Source organism: Physeter macrocephalus, chromosome 8 (assembly GCF_002837175.3).
Source record: "Physeter macrocephalus isolate SW-GA chromosome 8, ASM283717v5, whole genome shotgun sequence".
NCBI classification, from domain to species: domain Eukaryota; kingdom Metazoa; phylum Chordata; class Mammalia; order Artiodactyla; family Physeteridae; genus Physeter; species Physeter macrocephalus.
Window position 1 is genome coordinate 149,452,769 of NC_041221.1, and position 8,602 is coordinate 149,461,370.

General features: G+C 38.9%; 1 pseudogene; it reads right to left on the bottom strand.

The window, feature by feature from the left end:
- Window positions 1-3,777: 3,777 nt before the first annotated feature.
- Window positions 3,778-4,055, bottom strand: LOC102978420 (60S ribosomal protein L38-like; annotated as a pseudogene).
- Between the last annotated feature and the right edge of the window lie 4,547 nt (window positions 4,056-8,602).

An 8,602-nucleotide genomic window follows, 5' to 3' on the forward strand; every position in this document is an offset into this window, starting at 1 on the left:
CCCATAGTACCACACATCAGTCACTGTGAGTCAGAGCAAATTGCAAAAGCAAACACATTCACATTCACATCCACATTCATCTAGCAAGTGTATTTGTTTTTTGGACTTTTGGAGGACAGTTCCTGGGTGCTAAGTCAATCATGATGAGTGCTGATTCAGAGAGAATGACTGGTCCACTTGGCAAGGCCGGTTTTATGCTCTCTTTTGCCAATCACCCAGAAGAGTGTTTAGAAGTCATTGGCAACATTTACTTCCTTTGATGGATTCATTCAGCTCTGGCAAGAGAAATTGTTTCTGTGTTGCCTGTGGTTGTAGTGCGGAACTCTGAGGTATGCATATAATTCCAAATGGCCCTTTGAAAGTAGCTGACTTAATTGGGTTGGTTTTAGATGTTAAAATGAAGGCAAGAGTTACCTTGCCTTGGAGTTCAGTGAAAAGGGTAAAAATTTAATTCTTCCTCTAAAATGCATTAATTTATTCAACAAATATTTATTAAGGGCTTACTATTTGGTGGTCATGGTGCTTGGTACAGAGAATACTGTGCTAAGATAAAATTGGACATAATTTCTTTCCTCATGGAGCTTACTGTTTGGTGAGAATCAGATTAAGAATTACACAAATAAATCTGTAATTTCTAACTGTGATAGTTCAATGAAGCAAATGATTTGGGCACTGGGGAGAAGATAAGAGAAACATAATATTGATGAAGGTGGAGTGGGAAAAATATGTGTATTTGGACAAGAATAAATTTCTCATGTCCTAAAGAAACATTAATTAATCCCTCTTCAATTCCAGGTTCAAGTGAAAAAAGGCCTCAGTCAATCAAGGTACTTTGGACATAGAGTTACTTAATATTTGTAGGATTGTATGAGCATTTTGAATTCTTATTTAATAATCATGGAAATTACCAAAATGGATTAAGAAGGTCAAGTTAAGTTTTAAAAATTGAAATGAATACTTCCACTTACTAAAAAAAAAAACCCAATCAAGAATGAAATATGGTTTTCTGCATCTATTCTTGTGAAATGTAATTTAAACATCTTTGATCTGTGGATAGAATTATTTTTGTGTATTTAGGAAGCACTAAATCTGAATTATTTAAAATTGGTGTAATAGCTTATACCTTTACATACTTAGCATTTATGTTCTATCAGCCTGTAATTTCTTATAATCATCATCATCAACACAACACCATTTATTTCATAAGAATTTATTGAACAATGTATTAGGTCAGAACACCACAGGCTGGGTGTCTTAAACAACAGAAATTTATTTACTCACAGTTTTGGAGGCTAGAATCCCAAGATCAAGGTGCCATCAGGGTTGGTTTCTGGTGAGCTGAGTTATAGGCACCTGGCTTCTTGCTGTGTCCTCACATGGCCTCTATTCTGTGAACACACAGAGGGTGAGCTCTGATATCTATTCCTCTTCTTACAAGGACACCAGTCCTATCAGATCAGGACTTCATTTAACCTTAATTACCTCCTTAAATGCCCTATCACCAAATACAGTCACATTGGAAGTTAGTTTCAACATATGAATTTGGGGGAACATAATTCAGTCCATTATAAGCACTTACTATGGGGCAAACTCTATGATAGGCACTAACATGAAGTGCTGAACGAGACAGTCACTCTCCCCTCATAGAGCTTCCAGTCTAGCTAGGTGGGAACACAGTAAACAGATAATTGCATAAATAAATATTTGTATCCTAGTGAGTACATCTTGGGGAAAGGACAGATTATATGCAAAGCCCAAAAGTAGCGCTTGTTCAGAAGCTTTGGGGTTAATATCAAGGTTAGCAAGAATAATGCTATAAATAAGTTCCTAATTTGAAGTTTTGGAGCAGAATATATATATGTAGTGGACAATGAAAGATAATGAGCTGCAAAATTGGAAATACAGGGTGTTTTTTTTTCTTAGAATAGCACTGTATTTCCATCTGACATTTGGAAGTGCCTTATCTAATATAAAAATTCATGAATGAAGAGGTTCAGTTTATAAATTTTTTTTTTTTTGGTCCAGAGAATATAGTGCTTTCTTCCTAATTATTTCAAGCCAGTCATTGTTACCAAAATCCAGTCTTTGTCATGAGGGACAGCATGAAAGGAAGGAGCCTAGGCATTTTAGACTGTTAAACAATCAGGATATTTTCTTCTTCCCAAAACATCTCCAAACTACTAGTGGTCCCCACATGCCAGCAGCATAGTGTTTTATTATTAGTTTTTTCTTCTCAGATACCTTCCCTAACTCTTGATTTGGTGTACTTCGACTAAGTTCATAATCACATACTGGAGTTGGACTTTGTACATATTCACAAGCTCAACTAGGCTCACAAAATTCATTTGTGTTGCTTAGCTGACCCTGCCTTCCTCGAGGAACCCCAGAGCCAGGACCCAGAAGCACTAATAAGACATTTCTGCTGTTGTGCTCAGAAGTCCCTTGGAAGACATCACAGCTGCAATTCCTCCAAATCTGAAATGTATGGTTAGGACAGTATAACTCACTGATGCAAATCTCCTGGTTGGCTCTTGATGATCAAAACAACAAAGACCGAAGTCTCTCCATCCTCATTTCCCCCTCTCATTTACCACTATCCTAGATGTAATTTTGAACCAAGGAAAAACTAGGGAGGATGTTCTCAACTGAAATCAAATAATAAAAGAACTAGAGCAGAGACAGGTGGGGTGGAAAAGAGGAGACTCCCTGAAGAAAGCTTTAAAAAGGGATGCATCTGTGCTCTGATTGCCCAGCTCATTAGGGCTCCATCTCTGTGTTGAATCCAACGCCCCACCTGTATCCTGTTTCCTCATCACTTCACCATCTCTTCATTACTACGCTGACACCTGTAAACATCATTCTGATTTATTTTACATGGCATACATTTCCATGTCTTATAAACCTTGACTAGTTAATTTTCTCATAAATGATTTAAAATAGAGAAGAACGGACACTAGTATAAGATGGCAAAACCCAGCTTTATCAGATCTTAATTTCATGCCAGATCTTCATCAAACTATTTCTTTTAAGTAAAGATGTTAAATATTTCAGATGCAAAGAGGAGCTTCCTGTACACCCCTTCTCTCTCTTTTTTCTCCATCTCTATAGCAGGAGTACTTACTCCTGGGGGACCAGTGTTTATCACCCACATTATTATACTTTTGCCACAGATTTAGATAGCCATAAATATTATAGAATATTGCTTTGTAGATTTAAAGACTTTATATAAATGGTATCATACCTTATATAGCCTTCTGAACTGGCTTTTATTCTCTCAGTATTATATTGTGAAATTAACACATTCTGATACATGCAGTTCCAATTTGTTCTATTTTTTTTAACTGCTGTAGAACATTAAGTGAATATACTTCAACACATTTTTCAGTTTTCCTCTTGAATAAAAATTTAGGTCGTTTCAATTTTTTTTTTTTTTTTGCTATAATGAACTTCAATTACAACCTTGTACCTTTCTCCTCCCAAACATATGCAAGTGTTTCCCTTGAGTGTATATCTAGTCTCCAGGCTACCACAGCAAATTACTAAAAACTGGGTGGCTTAAAATAACAGATTTTTTCCTCTTACATTTTTGCAGGGCAGAAGCCCCACATCAAGGTGTCAGTCACTTCCTCCAGAGGTTCTAGGGGAGATTTCGTTTCTTGCCTGTTCCATCTTCTGTTGACTGTTGGCACTCTGCCTGGGGATGCTTACTCCAGTCTCTGCCTCTGTCTTTACGTGACCATCTCCTCTGTGTCTCTCCTCTTCTGTCTGTGCCTCCTCTTTTCCTTTTTTTTTTTTTTGAGAATTTTTAAAATTTTAATACAGTTCAAGTCAGTGTGCGTGATTCATTTCAGCTCCTTCACTGCCAAACCTGGGGGCAGGGATTGCTTCAGCTTCTCTGCCTTCTCTTTGTCTGTGATGACCAAGGTGTAAAGGTATCTGCTGCATCAAACTTCAAACTTCATATTATCCTTATTTTTCTTTATCTTGACCGACTTGGTGTCCTTTGGCCTGCCTGTGAGCAGAAAGTCCTTGATTTCCTCAATTTTGTGAGGCATGGTGACGCGCAGAGAGCGCAGCTGGAACTTTCCATCAAGGCCCGGGGTCCCCAGATATCACCCGGCTGTGAATTACCACGGATTACCTCCCACTCCCCACATAGGGCCCGAGAGACCTGTGCATTGTCTTCTTATAAGGACACTTGTCATTGGATTTTGGATCCATCTAGATAATCCAAGATCTCATTTTGAGATCCTTAACTTCACATGCAAAGACCCTTTTCCCAAATAAAGTCACATTCACAGATTCCAGGTAGACAAGTCTTTTGGGGGCCATCATTCCCAACCTCAGCACTGCTGAAATTTTGAACCAGATAATTCTTTGGGCATAGGGATAATCTGTGCTATGTAGGAAGTTTAACAGTATCTCTAGCCTCTATGGAGTAGATTGCAGTAGTATCCCCTCCCTCCTCCCTTGCCTTTGCAACCCCAGATGTGACAACTAAAAATGTCTCCAGACATTGCCACATACCCCCTGGATAGGTGAACTACTCCTCTCCTTGTTGAGAAACACAGATTTAGGGGAAAGTTGCTGACTTATAGGGTATGAGCTTTTAAAAACTTTACTAGATATTGTCAGTAGTTGTCCAAAGTCACTGTACCAATTTAAACTCTTAGCAGTAGTATGTGACAGTTCCCATAGCTCTGCAACATTACTTGTACTTGGTAGTGTCAGACTTTTTTTTCTGTCAATTTGATGCTATCTCATTGTTGTTTTAATTTACATCTTCCTAATTTCCAGTGTGGCTGAGCATCTTTTTATTCATCTATTTTTCATTTGGGTTTCTTGGTCAATGAATTGCTTCTTCATACTTTGTCCATTTTTTTTTTCTGTTATCATTTTCTTTTTGAGTTAAAGGAGCTCTTTATATATTCAGGAGACTAGTCCTTTTTCAGTTATGTCCAGTGCTAATGGTTTCTCATTTGTACATTATCTTTAGTTTATAGTATCTTTTTTTGGTGACAAACTTCTAAATTATAACATTATCAATTTATCAATTCTTTTTTATGGTTTGCACTCTTAGGGTCTCTTAATGTCTCTTAGAAGTGTAAGGAGGCAGTCATGCTGCTTGAGGAAGACTGTAAAGACTAATCATATCTGAAAGAATTTAGTACTGTGGGAGGTGTCATCACATGTTGGAAAGGCACAGAACAGCGTGCAGACTGCAGTCCCAGCATGCCCTCGCTGCAACTCCAAAACTGTGTTTTGGAGAAATAACTCACCTGCTTTATCTTTCCAAGCGCTTGTCTAAAGGGCAGGGAGATTTAAGTCTCTGCATAACCCTAGTCTGTTTAAAAATTTTACACACTTGTGAGTTCTCTAAGAGATGCAACTTATATCTCAGCTGTAGGAATCATCTTAAGAGTCTTCTAGACTACTGGTAAAATTATCTGGACTGTAACAAAGGAAAACATACAAAATGGGAAACATATACAGATTATACAAATGAATGATGAAATGTCAGCCTAAAGTGCACACTTTCTCTTTTACTTTCATGTATCTTGAGACAAACGCTGAGTGAACCCAATTGATACCTTTTGTGATATCAAAAATATGTCAGATATAATGCATGTACATACTTTTTAGTGCAAATATTTAAATTGTATTTTTTTCCCTTATAATTAATTCTTACAATCGCCAGTCCGTGTTAACCTAGTGATAACCACTTGGGGGTGCTTCTGAAGAGTCTATATACCATATCTTCAGGGGTACTTCACTAAACTTGATTTCCATTTAATTGATACTGTGATTTTTCTTTTCAGCTAGATCTTGCCATGCATGATGTTGTCTTTGACCAACTTAGGAATCACCCCAGATCCTCACAAATATTACAAATACCTGAAAATGAATCTTGGACTTCTTTCACAGTTAAAAATCTTTCTTGTTGTGTAAATTCAGTTTAATATTTTCACTTACTACTCACAAAAGTTTCATTTTGTAGCCACCCCCGCAAAAAAAAAAAAGGCTTTCACTCATCTTAGTCATAACTATACTCATTTTAGGCATTACTTTATATTCATTATAATATTGTTTTAAGCTAATAATACTGTAACTATTAAAATTCAATGGCCATTAAGTCATAGACTCTTAAACTATTAAACATTTAGCTTATGTACTGGTTAAGTGGGGAACTTTCATTTGCACAATCGTGGGTGTGAACTGAGAGCCTCAGTTTTCTGATCGTCAGCAGTGACATATGCCAATTTCTCTCTAGTTAGGTTGGGAGTTTGGCTTCATATCACATTAAACAGAGGTGACACTTCTGGCCTACTGTGTGACAGATGAACTTTCTGGAGATCATGGCAACTAATAGATCATTTAATGTGAGCAACTCTGACACATGACCAAACTCCTTAAGCATTAGAGAAACTTCATGCAAGTCAATACCATGTTGAAGTCTGCTGTCATTTCCATTGAGTGTCCACAGCTGCTACTGGCAGCTTTGAGAATTGTTGCCAGTGATACTGAGGACAGAGGGTCAAGCCGCTTTGCTGTAGAGTGGTCCAAATGTATCTCAGGGGAAGACAATGATACCTTAGAGGAGAAATCAAGGGATGCCAAAAGAGCATTTTTCTTTCCTCTTGATCTTACAGTACAATTGTTAAACTTGTGTTCATACAATTGGCGATTCTAACTAGCAAATAAAATAAAATAAAATAGGATAGCTTACTGGTATTTCAAAAAAAGTACATTCAGTAAAACATTATTGAGTGAACGAACAGCAAGATGACTAGCAAATCATTGGTATGACTATGTATAGTAATAGACATCTTACTCATTGATTGTCATTTATTTATTTATTTAAATTTTTATGTTATATTGGACTTTATTAGCAATGTTGTGTTAGTTTCAGGTATACAGCAGAGTGAGTCAAGTGTACATATACCTATATCTCTTCTTCTTCAAATTATTTTCCCATTTAGGTTATTACAGAATAATGGGAGGGCAGAATCAAGATGGCATACTAGGAGGACGTGGAATTCGTGTCTCCTCACAACTAGGGCACCTATCAGCCACCGGTGGGGGACCAGGGATACATAAGGAGAGGGGAGGAACCACCAGCAACTGGAAGGACATAGGGTGTGGGGGGAGTGAAGGGGGAGGAGAAGTGGAGGTGAGACAGGACCTGCACCCCTGAGGGGTGGCTTGGGGAGTGGAGCAGTTCCTACACCCAGTGGGACTCAGCCATGGTTAGGGGTCCAGTGCCACAGGGGAGACTCTGGGGGAGATGGAGGGGGAGGGGCGCGAAGGAATGGAAGGGAATGCGGCCAATACTTTCCCTGTCCACTTAGGCACCGGGAAGCCTGTTAGGCTCCCAGGCCTAATCCTCTGCCCTCGGAGCCTCCCTCTTGCTCTGCAGAACCCAAGCCCCGCCCCTACACCCCCACCCAGGGCCCTACTTCTACACTCGGAGACCCCCTCCAATGTGCTGGGCCTAAACCCCACCCACACACCCTCACTCAGGGCCCTACCTCAAAACTCCGGAACTCCATACACCAGAGGCCCTCCTTCCCATGTGCTGCCTCTTCCCTTCCCTGCAGGTCCTAAGCAGAGGCCCTGCCCCACACTTGAACGTCGCCCTGCCTAGGCCCCGCCCCCAGGGTCTTTTCCACCTATGTGGGTCCTGAGCCTAGGCCCCCACCTGCCTAAGTCCTGCCCCACCCTAAACCCCGCCCCTGCCTAAGTTCCACCCCTGCCTAAACTCCGCCCCCATAGCCAAGGCTTTATTTCTTTTCTTTTTTCTACTTTTATATTGGGGTTCTGTTTTACCTTGTTGATTCATTGTTGTTGATTCTTTTATATTTTTATTTTGCTTAATAAATGTTTTACTTTTCTAATTTTATTTTATTCTTTATACTTTGTTATTGTTCTCTTCTTTTGGCTTGTTCCACCACCACCCCCTTTTTTTTTTCTGTTGTGGTTTTATTTTAACTTGTTGCAGTTGTTTCAATTAGAGTTTTATTTTTCCTAACATATTTTATCTTTCTAATTTTTTTTTATTCTTTGATATTCTACTGCTCCTTTATTTCTTGCTTTCTTTTTCTTTTTCTTTTTCTTTTTTTTAACCATGCCACAAAGTTTCTGAGATCTTGGTTCCCAGACCAGAGGTCAGGCCTGAGCTCCTGTGGTGGGAGTTCTGAGTTCAAACCACTGGACTAACAGAGAACCTCAGATCCCAGGGAATATTAATCAGAGTGAGGCCTCCTGGAGGTCCTCATCTCAGCACCAAGACCTGGCTCTATCCAACTGCCTGCAAACTCCAGTGCTGGACGTCTCAGGCCAAACAACCAGTAAGACAGAAACACAGCACCACCCATCAAAAAGAGAAAAAAAAATTGAAATGACAAAAAAATAGGTTACAAACAAAGGACCAAGGTAAAAACCTACAAGACCAAATAAATTAAGATGAAATAGGCAAGCTACCTGAAAAAGAATTCAGAGTAATCATAGTAAAAATGATCCAAAATCTCAGAAACAGAATGGAGAAAATTCAAGAAACATTTAACAAGGATCTAGAAGAACTAAAGAGCAAACAAACAGTGAT